At 30.3% G+C, this 18,838-nt stretch overlaps 1 long non-coding RNA gene and 1 other non-coding gene across 2 annotated transcripts; one reads left to right on the forward strand and one right to left on the reverse strand.

The window, feature by feature from the left end:
• The first annotated feature begins 492 nt into the window (after positions 1–492).
• LOC149514268 (small nucleolar RNA R71) lies at positions 493–598 on the forward strand. The gene has a single exon (XR_016328906.1). It is a non-coding gene; the product is annotated as a small nucleolar RNA R71 (small nucleolar RNA).
• Positions 599–16,349: 15,751 nt separating this feature from the next.
• Positions 16,350–18,656, reverse strand: LOC149514269 (uncharacterized). The gene is made up of 2 exons (XR_016328610.1): positions 17,322–18,656; positions 16,350–16,630 (listed from the first exon to the last, which is right to left on the reverse strand). It is a non-coding gene; the product is annotated as an uncharacterized LOC149514269 (long non-coding RNA).
• Positions 18,657–18,838: the final 182 nt, after the last annotated feature.

The raw sequence follows: 18,838 nt of genomic DNA on the forward strand, positions 1-18,838 counted from the left end.
TAATTGTTGGTGGGTTGGTGGGTTAGTGGTTTGATTGGTTCCAAGAAAAATTTGGATGATTTCACCATCCAAGGTTATAGGTATTGCTATAGGGATTGTTGATTGGCTTGGCTTATTAGATGTATTAGATTGGTTCTATCTTAAATTGGCATCTTCCAATGGAATGGGGTCCTTCACATATATCACAAAAGACAAAAAGGTTTTGGATAGCATTCACACGATTGGCTTGGGTTCTTAAGGACTCAATCTTTTTAGTAAGGGCAATTAGTTAGGAATTGATGGAAGTAATAGCATCAATCTCAAATAAACTAGCAAACTTTTTACTTACATTCTTCTTCATGCCTCACTAGTTGTTATTAGCAGCCATCTATTTAATAAGTTGCTTCTTCAAGAGTCTTACTCATAATTGCCCTTCCAGCAGCTAAGTCTAAGGTGGTGTTCATGGGTGCTGTGAGACCATTGTCGAAAATCTATTTTTAGAGCCACTAAGATAATCCATGATATGGACACTTCCTTAACAACTCTTTGAATCATTCCCATCCATCATATAGTGTTTCACCATCTACTAGCAAAAATACAACATTTCATTCCTTAGTTTGGTCGTCTTAGCTGGTGGGAAAAACTTTGCTAGAAACTTTTAAACTAAATAATCTCATGTTATGATTGAACTAGATGGTAGTAATGACAACCAACTTTTTGCCTTGTCCTTGAGAGAAAAAAGAAATAGTCTTAGTCTAATCGCTTAATTAGAAACACCATTATAGTGAAAAGTATCATAATTCAAGCAAATTGAAAAAATGAAGGTTAGGATCATCACTTGGTATTCCTTCAAACTGCATAAAAGTTTAGACCATTTGTATAATTGAAAGCTTATCTCAAACTTGTTGGCTAGTTAGCTTTTTTATGGATGGTTGAAAACCATCTGCATTAGGAACTACATAGTCCCTTATGATTCTTTGCCCTTAATTGTTTGCATTAACCATGGGTGTTGGTGCAGGTAGTGTTGATAGCTCTTTTCTTCTTCCTTTGAATGTTCTTTCAATTTTCTGATCAACGGGAGCTAAGTCAATATTTTTGGATCTATGCATGCAAACAAGAAAATATCAAAGAAAAGTACAAGCAAATAAAATAAAAAGTTTAGATTATAAGAGTTTGAGAAATCCTAATTGATATTGAGAACATCGCTATAATCCCCTATAACAGCACCAAAAACTTGATTACTACTTTTCATATAGTCTGCAAGTGCACAAATTAATTAATAAAATGAAAGTATTCCTGTATCATCTCCCAATGGATTATAAATTGTATTGTTAGGTTACTCTTCAAGTACCAATGGAGAGATCTTAAAACCCTATATCTAAACAAATGGAATTTAGGGTTTGGTTGCAAAAAAAAAAAAAAAAAGGGTAAAGATTAAAAGCAATGTGAGCCTTAGATCTCACTTAACCAACTATCACTTTGTAAGCTAGAGACAAGTGCCAAAACAAGATATTTAAAGAAATAAGAATTGAAATCTTGAAAACAAAAGAGACTGATTACCAAATTGCTTGTAAAGAAAAGATTGCATAAAAAGAACTTGTAAAACATAAAAAAGAGTGGTAATTGAATCTTGCAAAAAGTAAAAGAATGGTTGGATTAATTTTTAAAGAAAAGAGTATGCTTGTTGAAATTAAGAAAGTAAAAAACAAGATTGAAAAGTTAAAGCAATAAAAGAAAAATTTTTGAAAAAATACTTCTTGAATTGAACTAAAAGAATTTAAAGAAACAAAATCTTTGTTATTGGCAAATCTATAAACTAAGCCAATAACTCAACTAAAGAGATAAAATAGCTAAAACTAAAAACTAAAAGAGAGAAGAGAAGTGACGAATGGGATGATGGAATGGGGTGAATGGCCTCCTTATTTATAGTGAGGAGTTCAACCAAAGAGGTAAGGATTACAAGACTTTGATTTAAATTCAAATACTTTATAATAAGCTTAATCTTGATCTTCTAAAAAGGCATAACCCAGTAGGACTTCTTTTCTTTGAAATGCTTGGCCGAATAAGGTCTTAAAAGAGTGATGTTAGCCCTTCATCATGTCTTAAAGCAAACTTGATCAAATCCCCTATCTTAGATACGGCTAAGGCTTGATATTTCAAAAATAATTTGATTTGTCTTTAATTATCTTGATAATTATCTTGCTAATTCCTTCCTTTATCAAAACTCTTCATTAGATGAGCCAAAGAGTCCTTTATGAGCATAAACGCTATTGGCTGAATGTATTTAGTCTCCATTTTGGTGAAAATTGCATGATGTCCTTCTTGAATAGGGTATTGGGCGAATAAGATAATGATTAGAGAATCCATGTTCTTGCAAATTAAGCTTCCCCTTTGCATGGCAAAATGGATAGAGTTCTTATGCAAACACAATTTCTTAAAGGCTAAGCAAAGGAGTCATTTGTAGGTTAAACTTTTCTTTGGCTGAACATAATGGAGTCCAAGTGAGCTTGAACTTGTTGCAATCCTTTTTGGAATAGTGGTAGCCGAATGCAATGCATTATGGGAGAGTCTTTGTACAAGTGAAACTTTATCTTACCACATGGACAGATCAATGTGGTTTGACTATGGGCTTCTAACATAAGTCCAAAACTACTTCTTACATGCTTGTTTGCATGGATTGCATGAAAATGATGTACATGAGCTTGAAACCCTAAAATCATGAAAACAACATGAAAAGTACCAAAAACCATCCAAATTTTTAAATTTAGCACCATTTTTAGCATGTAAAAATACTATATAACTAGGTGCTATCATGTTTGAAATTACCAGGTCTAGCAAGCAACTAAGCCCAAATTAGTTGGCACCCAAATTTTAAGCCAAGATTAGCTAACACCTAAGCCTCGATTAGTTAGCACCTAAGCCTCGATTAGCTGGCACCCAAATTTTAAACCCAATTTAGTTGGCACTTTAACCTCAGATTAGCTGGCACTTTAAACCTATATTAGCTGGCACTTTAAACCTATATTAGCTGGCACCGAAGCCCTGATTAGCTGGCACTCAAATTTTAAACCCAAATTAGTTGACACTTTAAACCTAGATTAGCTAGCACCTAAGTCTCGATTAGTTGGCACCCAAATTTTAAGCCCAGTTTAGTTGGCATTTTAAGCTCAAATTAACTGACACCCAAATTTTAAATCTAGTTTATCTAGCACTCTAAGCCTAAATTAATTGGCACCAATAAGATTTAATCCCAGTTTAGATGGCACCCAGATTTTAAGCCTAATAAAATTGGCACCAGTTAAATAAAATATTGTGATGAGTTTTCTTCAAATTACTCGGTGATGATATCCGAATTTTTTTTTGTGGCGATATCATAAGACATTTGCATCTTTTCTTTCGTGGTGATATCCGAGATCTATTTTGTGGCGATATCCAAAGACATCTCATTTTCAGTGGTGATATCGAAGTTTAAAGAAATCATTTTTTTAAATGCAAATTTTCAAAAAAATGTAAAAAAATAATTTATAAGTCCTCCAAGCATAAACCCCAAGACCTTTAAGTAAGATTTGTAAGTCTTCTAGGCAAAATATTTTAAATTCCTAAACTTTCAAAGCCTCTATTTAAACAAATATTTATAGATGTTGAGATTTGTAACACTTTCGAGCTTAATTTCTAAGTCCTCAGGGCAAAAGTCATAAGTTCTCCAAGCATAATATTTTAAATTTTTAAAGTTTCAACGCCTCTGCTTATTAAGAGCCATTTTTTAACTATATTTTAAAAGTTTCAAGGTCTCTGTTTAAATAAGCATTCATAGATGTCAAGATTTATAAGACTTCTAAGCATAATCTCTAAGTCTTCTGAGCAAGATTTTTAAATCCTCCAAGTTGAATCTATTTTTAGTGTCGAGACTTGTAAAACCTCTAGATATAATCTCAAGTCCTCCATGCAAAATGTCTTAAATTTGTAAAGTTTCAAAGCTTTTTTGAGATGAGCATTTGTATATGTTGAGATTTGTAAGACCTTCAAATGTTATTTTTTAGTCCTTATAAGTCTTTCAAGCTAAATCTATTTTAGTTTCGAGATTTATAAGAGCTTTAGACATAATCTTTAAATCTTCCAAACAAGATTCGTAAGTCCTTCAAGCCAAATATTTTAAATTTTTAAAGTTATGGAGTCTCTAATGAACATAGTTTTTAGCTTTATTTTCAAAAATTGTGAAGTCTCTAATGAGAGAAATTTTTCAAGAATTCAAAATAAGTCTAAAAATAAAATCAAAAATCAGGAAAATTCAAATAAATTCAAAAAAAAATCAAAGTATAAAGTTTTCCAAAAAAATCAAAAAGTTCAAAACAATCCAAAAAATAAAAAAAAAATGTTTTGAAAAGTCATCAAGTCACTCACTCCTAACAAAATTATTGTTTATATCTTTGTCGTATTCTTAATTCTTAGTAATGTGCAAATAGAGTTAATTGTAAACATCTAATTTTATTCAAAAAAAAATAAATTTTCATTTATTTTTTAGTTTTATTACACATCTTAATTTGAGCCCATTTTGACAATTTAGTTAAACCTATATCAAATTAGGCTTTGATGGGCTTCGTCTTAACATTAATTTTCTTTGGGGATTTATTTTCCATGAGCTTGAAATCGATCTTGAATTAATTAAGTGATTTGGGCTTGAGGTTTCAAAGCACAATAGATGTTCAAATTCAATTATTTTAAGCCTAAGTCATTCTTATTAAAATTGATTAACTGAAAATATGCTGTCTTAAAATTTCAAAAAAAGCAATACTGAAGCTAAGTAGTCATTGGCCTTCTAGACTGGTTGAGCCCTTGCACCATTTTCAGCTCTTTAGTTTTCACCTTGTGCTTTACCTTCTGACCCCATCACAAAATCATCAAACGACCCATTGTCCCAAAAGCCAACAAGCTCCACCAGCCCAGGAGTAGCAAGCTCCTTTGCCCAATGCCAGCAACCTTTCAAAAGACATGTACCCAGCTTCTCTTTATACCAAAATTTGAATCCTACATAAGGGAAGGTGATCGATAGAGGGGAGATGTACGAGAAAAGTTCACACAGGGATTATGGAGAGTAAAACTTTTCCATTCCTAACTGAGATCACTACTGCCACATCAACCACAGTTCATCTTTGGGCCATCTTCATCACTACCAAAGTCTCCACTACCAACACCATTAATCCACTATACCACTATCATTTTACCTCCACAATCTCCAATAAAACCAACCCATAACCAACCCATTTCCTGAGCACCATCAACCAAATGATTCCCACCATCACAATCCTTCACCCAACGCTCGGCCACTACCCCTACAAACCCAAGAAACCAAAATAACCGACAACAACAGCCCCCTTCCATCCCACAACCATCATAAGCAACAGCAAACCTAAACCTAAGCACTCCCAAACCTCTATCTTGAGACCCTGACCTGCAGCTTTTCAGTAAGCTAGCACCCCATTTTGACAAATCTCAACCAACACCGTAGAGATACCAATTTCTACCAACCCATAGCTCTATCGCCACTGAAATCCCATCCCTAAATCATAACCACACAAAAAATTCCCCCCAATTCGTTGTCTCACCTACCGCCACCATCTACCTTACCAAGAATAGCTCCCTTCTCCTATTCCCCATTTACCCACCACCCATAACCCCACTGATATAACCACTGAAACTACCAAAAACCCAAAAAAAATTTTGCAAGCCCAAAGCAATACACACCCAAAACCTGTCACAACCAAAAACAAAAAAATAAAAAAAACCACGTCCCTTGGCAGGGGAAAAGCAATGCCAAAAAGCCAAAAAAGAACCAAAAAAAGGAATAAGAAAACGACAGAGGGAGAAAGGCCATGGAGCTTCGATTTGGTGGCTCTAAGGAAGCTTCAAGGCTCATTTTTGTTGAGAAAGAAAGAATTGAGCAATAGAAGGACATAATAAGAGAAGAACCTATTTGGAATGGCGACGACTGACCGTTTGGAAGTTGACAACTGTAACTTACGATTCAAATTTAGAAAAATCTAGAAAGTTTTTAAGAAATCTAAGTTGGGAAAGGGAAAGAGAACGAAAAAAAGGAGTCGAGAGATGTTCCTGAAAGATGGAGAAGAACTTATTTGAAGTGGCAAAGCAAGTGGCAAAGCCAACCTTTTGGAACTTGACAATCACAACTTGTAGCTCAAATCTACAATAATCTAGGAAGTTTTTGAGAATTTTAAATTGGGAAAGGGAAAGAGGACGAAAAAAGGTGTCGGGACAAGTTCTTGGGAAAATTTATGACATCTACCGACGACGGCTGGCAACAAGGTACGACAACGACGATGGCGTAAAGCCATCAGAAATTAGGTTAAAGGGGCAGCTATAAAAAAAAATGTTAGGGCATTCAAAAAATATTTTTTAAAGGAGGATGGAAATGAGCTTTTTAAAAAAAAAAAAAAATAGGTTTTGTATGTTTGGGGAAAAAAAAGAAATGAAGGTTATTTAGGTTAAACTGAGCCGACCAGCCGACCCAAACTCATAGTCCACGACCTGCTTCAGTAGCCCAATCTTCCTATTTATATTTTTGGTGGTAGCTGTACTTTAAGTGCTTGGGCTTAGTAGGGGCAAGACTTTGAATTTCAACATAAAAGCTTTGTTGGGTATGATTTATACACTTTTTAGACTTCTCATTTAAATGGCTTTACATTATCCATGTCAATAATATTTTTATAAAATATGCATGCTGTAAAATAATTAATAATATTTATAAAAATAAATGCTATAATTAATTATATATTTTTGTGAGAATTTTTATTATAAATATTTGAAGAAAATAAAAATTTTTTCAATGATGGGATTTTAAAGAAATCTGCATAATGATTCTTATGAAATTTTTATATGAAAATTTATTTTAAATACTATTAACGTATTTGAGTGTTTATAAAAAATTTTCAATACAAGAAAAAAATCCTTTCTCTTTTGGTCATGAAGCAAAAAATGAGAAAAATGTGGAAAAAAATAATTAATAATTAAAATTTTCTTTAAAAAATAAAATTAAGAAAAATAAATGTTTTAAAAGGAAAAAATAATAAATAAATAGATAAAATAAAATAAAATGTAAATACACAAATATAGTGTGCATACATATGCATGAATATTATGCTTTATTGCTCGCATCTTATGTGCATCATTTAATCATGAAAAATAAATGCAAATTTTCGATGATAAAATTCTAAAGAAATCTGAGTAATGATTTTTTAAAAATTTCTAAATGAGAAAATTTTTTTAAAATACCATTAAAATATAGGGGCTTTTAGAATAATTTTTAATAAAAATTTTCATTTACTTTTTATTTAATAATAGAATCAAAAATGAATTTTTATTAAAAAAAATTAATAAAGCATTATTTGAATTAAATTATGGGTATCATGTTTTATTAAGCTACATTATAATATTGATTTTGAAAATAAATATGAATCTCCGAAAATGAAATTTTAAAGAAATTTCAATAGTGATTTCTAAGAAATATTTAAATGAGAAAATTTCTCTCAGTGTTATTAACATGCTGGAGTGTTTTGAGAATTTTTCAATAATAAAGTTTCAATTTATTTTTCAAATAAAAAATGAAATAATTTTTTAAAAATTAAAATAAAAGACAATTTTTATAGTAAAAAAAGATTTAAGGAAATTATTTTTAAATATCAAAATTAAGACTTTTTTTGTCAAGATCAAAGGATAATACATAATAAATTAATATTATTTTTAAAATAAGCATTGTTAGGTGCTAATTTTTTCTCACATGTAATCATATTCCTAAACCCAAACTATTTTTTCAAATCTAAAAATTATCTTTTTATCAAATTTTAATTAATTTTAAGATATTATTAAAAAAAATAAGTTTTAATCAGTGACCAATCACACCTAGTCAAAAAAGATTCATGGTGACTTTTTCTATTTTAAAATTTTTAAAATTTTTATCTAGCAGTTCCCAAAACTAATAAACACTCTGAAAATTTTTCTAGAACACTTTTATTTGTCAATATAAATTCATTTATAATTTTTTATATATCGTAAGTAAATATCCAAAAAAAAATCATAAATACGTCACTCTGGGTGGACTGTGGAGCTTATCTGTGAAGAAATATGTGACTTTTTGCAGCATATTCTTGGTATATTGTTTAGTTGCTACAAGTATTATCACCATATAGGTGTTAGTGCGACTCTTTCTCTCTAATTTTCTGTCATCCTCTGCACCCTGCATTTTGTTTACAACGCAAAACTGGGATTATATGCTATTCAGGCCTCCAAATGTTTACCGTTTAATTCTCTTTAATCCCTATATAATTGTTAGACATTTTCTTTCTAGTTGATCTCTCTTTTGACATATCTTCATAATATGTTAATATTACATACTAGCTTATCGTCATATAACTAGCCCCATATAGTTAAGTACCAAGGTTATAGAAAGAGAAATGCCTTAAAAAAATGAAAAAAAAAGAAAGTTTTAAGTCTTAAATAAATTGACGATCACTATTAGAAAATTTTCAAATACCTAAACATCATTTCTTAAATCATTGAATCGATTCCATCCATCTGCTATGACCCTTCAAAAACTTTGAATTTGAATTTGTGAACCTTTATTTCATTTGATAATATTTGATCAAAGGATGATATTCTTTTCCAAGGTAATGAATAATCAAACATTTAATTAAAAAAAGAAGAAAGAAATTTAATTCTTAGAAGATAAGGCAAATATGACATTTTTTAAGAATTTAGATATGATAATTTGATGTACTAATATTACGTTGTAGCTCTAAAAATTTTTTAAAATCAAAGCCACACCAAGTCCTATAAAATGACCCTAGATTTACCAATCTTTTAGCTTTTTACCTAAAAACTAGCATGACTCATATGTCTCAGAGGCATATTGATTACAAACTTACCAACTTAACAGTTCTTTCCCCTAAAATTAGCCTGGTCTAGTGTTTTGAGAATATGTTAATCAGAAAAGAAAAATCTCATTGCCCTTAAGACAATTTGAGCTATGATCAACCCATTCATTCTTTCTTTGGTAAAATGACATAAACCATTTGATAACTTAAATGGGTTCATTTCATATGATCAATTGTTGTTTATTCCATTAGCCATTTTCATGTAATAACTTTCATTAAAAATGGTTTGCTAAAATAGGGCATCTTTCATGAAACACATTACTAGCAAAATGAATTTAGGTATGAGTTATTCGGGCATGTAAAAAAAATAAAAAAAAAATAGGAGAAAAATTATTATGATACTATGCACTTAAGAAGTTTGAATAAAGCAAAAAAAAGTCTTAATAAATTCAAAGTTTTGAAAAAGAGACAAGAAAAAAAAAGCCCAAAATGAAAAAGCCAGAATGAAAAGTCAAGAAAGATAAAATCAAAAAAAAAAAAAGAGACAAAAAAACAAAAAGAAAGAAAAAAGAAAAAGGAGAATTTTTTAAATGAAAAATATTTTTTCATGTTCATTTTCCCAAAGAGAACTACTCTTTAATATAAGTGATCATACTTGAAATGATAAATGATCATCTTTTATTATCAATTAACGAATGTAAAAATTTATTCTTTGTCACCCCATTGAGCCTGATAGAATTTTTTTGAAATAAACTTTAACTAAGGATCATTTTTCACACTAAAAGATAAAAAAAAATGCATTTAGGAGTTAAAAATGGTGATGTCCACATGAAATCCCGTGTGTTGGGGCAAAGACCCAATATAAAAGCTTCAAAAGTTTTGAATCCACTCAGAGAAAAAGGAAAAACGAAAAGTAAAAGAAAAAAAAATGAAAAATGAAAGAAAGAAAAAAAGAAAGGAAGAAGAACGAAGGAAAAAAAGGAAAAAAAAGAAAAAAGAAAAAAAAAGAATAGGTGAAAAGCACAAGAAAATAAAAAAAGAATATACCCCAAAGTGAATCTTTCAAATGAAAGAATGATCCATGGTTTTAATTACCTTTAAAACACTTGTTTTTAGCCTTTCTACCTTTTCTTTTGATAACGTGAAACCTTAGTCTATGTTATTCCTATGAAAAGTTCATATTGGATCAAGTATGGATGTTCATAAATTGAAGAGGTTCTCTTGGGAAAATGGCCTTGAAACCTATAAACATTTTGGTCCCTCTTTATTACTTAATTTTGTATTTGGACCATTAACCCTTTTTTATTAGGTTTGAATTTTTAAGTGCATGGTGTGATAATAAAAAATAATAATAAAAATAAAAAAAATAGAAAAATGAATGTGGTTCTAAAGTGAAAATCCTAAAAAATGTAGTCTAGAGCAAACTTTGAAAGCCACTCCTAATATTAAATATAGCAAGTGTTGAATAAAAATAAGCCAAACGTTTTTAAAAGATTTGAAATATCAAGGTCCTAAACATTTGGGAAGGATTAGTTTAAAAACTCTTAGCCTTTTTTTATTCTCAAATAACTTTTCAAAATCTCAAACCATTACAACTAACCTTGACATATATCAAAATGTCACATTTAAAGGCTAAAGAAAATGTTGAATAGGTTTGGCATTCAAGGAATTCATGCTTTTAGAAATACTTATATTTCATCTATAAGTCTGCATGAAAAAAGTATTTGCCTATTTTATCTCTTTTAGGTGGAGAAACCATTTTAAATGAAAAGAAACCTCCGTATACTAAACCATTCAATCCATTTGGAAAGAAAATTTTCACCACTTTCATTTTTGATAGCGATCATCAATTCTCATGAAAAGATTTAAGCCCAAATTATTTGGCACCAAGAAAATTTTAAACCTAATCTAGCTAGCACCTAATGAAATTTTAAGTTCGATTTAGTTGAAACTCATGAAAAGATTTAAGTTTAGTTTATTTGGTGCCCAATGAAGTTTTAAGCCCAATTTAATTGATACTCAATGAAAATTTAAGCTTAGTTTAGTTGGCCTTAATAAAAATTTAAGTCTAATTTAGCTAGCACATAAGCCTTGGGTTAGCTAGCACATAAACCCAGATTAGCGGTCACTTTATTCAACCTGCGAGTTAGTCCCGGTCATGTTTATTTTTTGACTTGTAGTTTCATTCCGGTCATCTTTATTTTCTAACTTATGACTTAGTCTAGTCATTTTTATTTTCTAACTTACAATTTCATCCTAGTCATCTTTATTTTCTAACTTGCAGTTTCATCTCGATCATCTTTGTTTTCTAACTTATGATTTTGTCTTCGATTTTGTCATGATCATCTTTATTTTCTAATTTACAATTTCATCTTGATCATCTTTATTCCTCGACTTACAGCTTAATCTTGGTTATCTTTTATTTTATCTTTATTTTTTTACTTAAGATTTCATCTCAGTTTTTTTTTATTTTCTGACTTGTGACTTCGTCCCAGTCAATTTTATTTTTTGACTTGTGGCTTAATCTTAGTCATCTTTATTTTCTGACTTGTGATTTTATCTCAATTATTTATATTTTATGACTTACGATTTTGTCTCGATCATCTTTATTTTTTAACTTGCCATTTCATCATAATCATCTTGATTTATTTACTAGCAATTTTATCCTAGTCATCTTTATTTTCTAACTTAAGGCTTAGTCTTAGTCATCTTTATTTTTTAACTTGTAATTTTATCCTGATCATTTGTATTTCTCAACTTGCGACTCAGTCCCAATAACCATTGTTTTTTAACTTGTGGTTCAATTCCAATCATTGTGGTTTCTCAACTTGTGGCTTATTGTCGATCATCTTTATTTCTCGACTTGTAGTTTAATCTTAGTCATTTTTTATTTTTGGTTAAGGCCCAATCTCAAGCATTTTTGTTCACTAACTTGTGTATCAATCCTAATCATTTTTCACAATTTATGAACTTTCAACTTTTAAAAACAAAATTAAAAAAAAAAAAAAAACCAAAAGAAAACAATAAAAAAATGCCCCTTGGGAAGTAACATTCGGACAACATTATTGTTTATGTCTTTGCATTATTCATGATCCTTAAAAATATATAAAGAGGAATAGCTATAGACACCTAATAGTGTCAGGGATACTTTACCTTATAATACGGGTTTGTTCTAGCAATTGAGTCCGATTTTCATTTTTTGAACTTAATACACGGTTTACTTTTAAAATGCTCTGTAAGGTTAAAAATGGCCTGATAAAAGCCAAATATTAAATGCCCATTAATGACCATAATAATCATAATAATAATCATAATAAATATATAAACATATAAAATTAAAATGTATAAAATTAAAAAATATATAAAATTAAAAAAATAAATTAAAAAATCAAAATTACAAATCGAAGAACAAAAATATAAAAACAAATAAAATATATATAAATATATGTACAAATAAAATATAAACATATAAACATATAAAATAATAATAAAATATAAATAAATAAATGCAACACTAAATAACAAAAAGCATGCCCAAATAAATAAAAGCCCAGGAAAAATGAATTGAGGAAAGATTGAAGTTGGCCAAAGGCCATGATCATTTTAAAGCTCAAGACATAGGCCATTTGTTTGGCCTTATGTGGAGGCATAACCATGCAAAAAACAAAAAGCCAACATGCAAGCTTAAACGTGACGATAGGTGGCGACATGTGATTTTAAAAACAAAAAAAACTGAATGGTGAGGGGCGGCAAAGAGGTTAAATGATCTGCTGCTGAAGGAGGACATGCAACAACTGATAAGGAGCCATGGGGACGTGCAAAAACTATTGAGAAGGTATGTAGGACCTGCACAAAAAAAAAAAATTGTTATGAATTGAAGAGCAGCTTCAAGTGAGAAGGTCCAGCAGCCAAAAAAGAAAAAGGAGAAACTAACCAAAAAAGAGGATGCGCGCTGGGAAGAAACAAGGGAAAACGTGAACAGGAGGAGAAAAAGAAGAACCTGAAACAGTAAGGGCCGTAAAACCAAAAAAAAACAAAAACCAAAAAAGAGCAAAAAAAAAGGGAAACCAGAAAAGAAAACAAGCAGAATTCAAGCAGAAGCAGAAAAAAAAGAAAGCAGGAGAAAAGAGGAGAAGCTGGGCATACGGTAATAAGGCAGAAAACGGGGAAAAGACAGTAGCAAGCAAGGACAAAAAAAAAGAAGAAGAAAATTGGCAGGAAAATCGCAGAAAAGAAGAGAAACAGTGAGCAGTAAAAGAACAGAAACGGTGCAGCAAAAAAAAAAAAGAGAGAGCAGAAGAAAAGCAAGCAACCAGTGACGCCGGAAAAAAAGAAAGCCGGGGGGAAAATAGCAAAAAGTATGCAGCAGAAAAATAGAAAAGAAGAGACACTGGAGCAGTAACGTGGAGAAAGAAGAAAACAAAAACGCCAGAAAAGGCAGCAGAAAAACAGAAATAAGAAAAAGGAAGGGCACGCAGAAAAAAAACTGGAGGTGTGAACCGAAAGAAGCAAAGGAAAAAAACAGAAAAAGGGCAGTTGCAGACCAAGGTATTTCCTTCGTTTCTCTTCTAGGTTGCTCTCATGCACATGAATACTATTTTCTTTCTCATGTGCATTACCCTTTATGGTTTCTGGTTTGATTAGTAAAAGCATAAGGCTTCATTGTTTTTCTATTTAGTTTACAAAAACATTTAAACTTTACTCACTTGACGGATCCTTTCGGCGCATAGTTCATAGGTGGAAGTTTAAAGCTTTGGTTGCTATTTTCATACTTCTGCAATAGAGTTGTTAGGGTGAAGATGCGGTTAGGTTTCATCCATGAATAACAAGTTTTTGAATGCTTGTAAATAAAGGCTCAAGATGTGAAGTTAAAAATTTGTTCTTTTTTTTTTCTTTAAGGTTCATTTTCATGTGTACTTTATACTATTCATGACCATGCACATTTCCTTAATTTTTTTTTTAAATTTAATGAAAGTTTAAATTTCATGCACTTTAATCTCTTTGTGATTTGAGTTTTTATGATTACTTTGATTTTATGCAATCTAATCTTTCAAGCCTTAGTTTATTTTAATGCAACTTATCTTTCATGCATTTTGATTTTATGCAATTTAAGCTTTCATGCCTTAGTTTATTTTCATGTAATGTAATTTATCTTTCATTCACTTTAGCTTCATGAAATACTAATAATAATAGTAATAATAATACTAAAAATATTAATAAAATACATATATGGAATAATGTGGGATGATAGTAAATAATGATAATAGTAATAATGTAGACAATAACAAAAATATAGAAGGTTCAAATATAATTAAATATTCTTAAAGCAATAAAAATAATAATAAATTTAAAATCCCTGTCTAGATGTTAGAAGGAATAAAAACATTATGTTTTTTAACAAAAAGTAATAATAATTTCGTCTAAATGTTGAAGAATTATTAAATAGAAAAAATAAAAATAATAAAATATTAATAAATAATAATAATGATAAATGTATAATGAAAAGGAAAATAAATAAAAATATAAAAATCTATTTAAAAAAAAAAATAGATAAGGGCAAATAAATGATAATAATAATTTTAAAAATAAAAAATAATAAAAAATCTAATTTTTAGGAAAATAACAAAATTTGAGTTTGTTCCAGAAGTTTGCCTAAATGTTTGAGATTTTTAGAGAAACTCATAAATTTGAAAAATGAAACCTTAAAATCGAAATCTTAAAATTAAAATCCTAAAACCAAAACCCTAAAATCAAAACCCTAAAATTGAGACTCAAAATCAAAACCCTGAAATTAAAACCCTAAGGTTGAAACCTTAAAATCAAAATCTCAAGTAAAACTCGAAATCTTAAATCTTAGGTGGAATCTGAATCCCTAGACGTTAGTTGAAACCTTAGATTAAATTTTGTAACATTAAACCTACCTAAAACCCTAAAATCATATTAGATTTTCAATGATTTGTATAAAAACCTTTTATAAAATAATTTATTCTCGAATGCCTTCTAGATATGGGGCATTTAGCAAATTTTATTTCATTATGAGTTTTTCATATAATTTTGTAATTAAAATAATAATAAAATAACAAATATAAAAATAAAAAATTAAAAAATTAATAAAATGGGATTTTAAATGTAAATAATTGCACCTAAACTCTGCTTAAAGGTTGACAAGTCCAGATGATCTTTTTATAATTGAAAACTCGATTCTTAAAATTCATATTTTATCATTATTTGTATATATCTCATTTTATGTAGGTGGACAAGAGATGTTAAGAAAAATGCCACTCCAAAAATCTGACAAAATATGCTTGTTGACAAGATCAATGAATCATCTAACTCTGTGGTTCAATAGTGTTATGTTACACTCTTTTGGACTTTCTGAAAAGTAATAAGATCAAGTAAGCATTATGATTATGCAATTCAATGTATCAAAAACTTGTGTGAAGAACTCAATAATTTGATCAATTGAGAATGCTGAATTTGATGAATTTGGGATGTCAAATTTTATTACAAATTTTGTAGCTTCTCAAAGCAATAATGGTAATGTTTCATGTGCTAGAATGACTTGACAAGATATTTTATATGTTATTACCAAAGGACATCTTCCCTTGATAAGAAAAAAGGGTAGCATTAAGAAAAATGGTAAAAAGAGTAAGACATGTTCATCTTGTAATCACAACCGTTATACAAAGCGTACTTGTGGTATGCATTAACGGCTAAAGTAAATAATCAAACTAAGCCCATTTTTTTATTTTGTTCTATCTTTCTTAATTATAAAAGTAGCATTTTTTATTTATGTGGTTTTATGAATATTGCAGTAATGAGTTCAGTTCAATATCAACTTTTAGCACTATTAATGTGACTAAACTTTAATATTACGTTGATCTTTGTTTATTTTATATTCTTTCATGATGTGCTTTGACTATTTGAGTGGTATTTTATTTTGCGTTATGTAGGATATGTTACTAGATATACTTCCGTAAAAGGATGAAATTGGATCTCAAGTCGCCATGTTCGAGAAGAATTACTATCCTTTCTGTAAATGGCAACAACTTTTTTATTTTTTGTTTTTTGCCAACATGAAAAAACAATTAAATAAAAGGTGATTTTTTGAGAAATTATAATGATTGAAGCTTAAGTACTGTATTATTTATTTGATTAATTAAAATATTTTTATTTATTTAATTTAACTTTGAGAAAAAAAAACCTTCTCTAGAGGTCTTCCCCAAGCAGGGGCTTCATAAGCTATAACTGCATCAGTGGTGGTAATAGCTAAAGGGTTACCACCATGATCTAATGCATGCTCTAGTTCAACTATTAATTGGTAACCAGTAAACCAAATGATGAAGCTCTTCACATAAACCACGGCATAAAACTAGTTAACCAAGACATAGATAGCACCACCTCTATTCGCACCCATTTTTGATTTAATGGTTTTAAGGATTTAAGCATAAGTTAGGACAAGTAAATTCAAAATTAACAAACAATTAGGAAACATTTGTTCAATAAATTAGGATTAAATTAGAAAACATTTCAAACCATGATAGACAATATGCAAAGTTCAAAACACATCTAAGCTGCATTCCATACACCCTGATTATGGCTAGAAACAGAGTTACAGCCATAAACTTATAACCATTTACATCAAGGTTTTTTAGTTACAGCCACTAAATAAAGCTGTCCTTAAGCCTCTATTGTCTGAAACAACTTTTCAGCTTCTGTTATGGTGCTACGAGCATCTTTGAATTTTGAGCCTTCCTTCTCGTTTGCTTTCTCCAATTAAACATGAAATTAAATATGTAATTCGTCAAATTTCATTTAATTAACTAATCTTCAATCAAATATATAAAGTTATCTGGATAGGAAATCCAAAAATAACCAAATACAACTAGTAAAGATTATAATCCAAATGCCATAACCATATACGCTAAAACACTGGTGATAGTAGAACTCTTCCATTTCTTTTCCAAGTTAGTCCAAAGGATTGCCATGTACACTAAAACACAAGTGACAGTAGAAGTTTTCCATTTCTTTTCCAAGTTAGTCTAAAGGATTGGAAGTCAGTTATCAACCAATGAGAGCAGCTAGAGCTCCTTTCTAGCACCTAAAAGATATCTGCAAATTCGGTTATCAGCAGTGTACACATGGAGCACCTTTCTCAACTACATTCATGATATGTCTATTATCACAAGAGCATGTGTTTGGAAGAGACCTCCAGTATAAGAATAACATGCAAAAACCTAGACCAGGATTGAACAATAACACAATTATAATCACCAAGTAATTTGTATTTGCAACCAGTAAATGACAGAAATTCAATAATCAACATAGATGTTTTATAAGTGATTTGTCAAAAACATCTTGCTCATGACTCAATTTTCCAGTTATGCCAAGAAGACAAAACATTGAATGCACTCTCCTACCCATCCATGTATATGGAAACCTTCCTACGATAAACACCTTCAAGGAAGAACTGCTTAGTGAACAAAAAGAGTGTATGTTGTTTCCCTTTCAGCAGCAAGCCTTTAAGCCTTCTGAAACTCTTTCAAAATTGCTTGAAAATCTTTGGTAAGTTTAGCATCTGTTATCTTCTTGCTGGCCAACAATTACGAGGAGTTAAAGGGCATCAAGCACATCCTGAAGGGAGAGAGAGACGAGGGATTAAGTGGTTTTAGCAATAAGTTCAATAACCTATTTAAGAATTACCATGATTTTGAATAGAACAAAAAAAAAATTATGAATGGCAAACACCACAATTATCATCTCCTCTTTGTTGATTTAAAAAGTAAAGCAAAAGGTCGCTTGGTAGACATAATCAACCAAAAGCCGAAAACCAAACTTACGCTAACATTAGTACAATGATCTGTTTCACTAGCTTGTTTAAGTTTAGCCGAAATGTCCTTCACTAATTGCCCAATATGTAGCCTTGTCTTATGCTTGCCAAATGAGAAATGTTAGCTATACCGCCCACTCATGATCTTATTAGCATATAGTCAAAATCACTCAAGAAAATCGAAAGAAAGCAACTAATTGCCCATGCAATACAAGGATGTAGACTGCTAAGTGCCAACATTAAATATCGAGATAAATATAAACTATTTCGAGAATCGTCACATTCATCCAAACGAAAATGATTAAGCTTTCTCCAAAAGGCAAGTCAAATTGAACTTGACCAATGGTATCATTTATCATCCCTTACTGAAACTCCTAAATAAAAGATCAAAGCTAAAATCAACGCAATTGAACAAAACTAATCCAAAAATTTGTGTATTTTGATTCAAAATCAAAAGACAGTCAAATTGAAATCACGCAATCAGTTACAATTGCAATTGAAGCAATTGCATTGGGAAAAACTCATAGCTTTTCTCGTGTCCTTAGGAGTCCCAAGGGTATTGACGAGTTGCTAGAAGGCGGAGACGGCGGTGTTAATCTGGAAATGCCGGAAGCCACTGCTTGGGTGGTGTATTGCTTGCCGTTGATCAGGTTTTGCCTCGACGCCAATTGCCGTCCAGCTTCCAGATCTTGAAAGCTCATGATTGCTCCTTCTCTATAGATGTCATTGTTATAAAACCTAACTTTCTCGAGAAAACTTGAGATGGAAGGTTGAGAGAGAGATTCTAAGTTTGGAAGAAGCGAAGATAAGAGAGGCGTAAAGAGTGACAGCAAAAGTTTTTGGAATTAAATGGTAGGTAGACTAGTTAACATAGACAGCAGATAAGAAATTCTTTTTAAAAGATACGTGGTAAATAAAAAGAGCCGGTAAAGTTTTTAATTTTCACTGATAGTGGATACAATAATAATCCTACTTTTTTAGTATTTTATTTTCTAATTAACAAGCATGTCAGTTTAAAAAAAAAAAAAATCTCAATCTTGCAAATTTTGGTCTATGTCAGCATGAAGAAAGGGAGAAACTAGAGTTTAGTTGATCGCTGTTCGTATTTTGGAAAAAGGATAAAAAAGTCCAATAAATTTCCAAG

The sequence above is a fragment of the Durio zibethinus genome, chromosome 16 (genome assembly GCF_047325235.1).
Source record: "Durio zibethinus cultivar Kanyao isolate XHJ-2024 chromosome 16, ASM4732523v1, whole genome shotgun sequence".
NCBI classification, from domain to species: domain Eukaryota; kingdom Viridiplantae; phylum Streptophyta; class Magnoliopsida; order Malvales; family Malvaceae; genus Durio; species Durio zibethinus.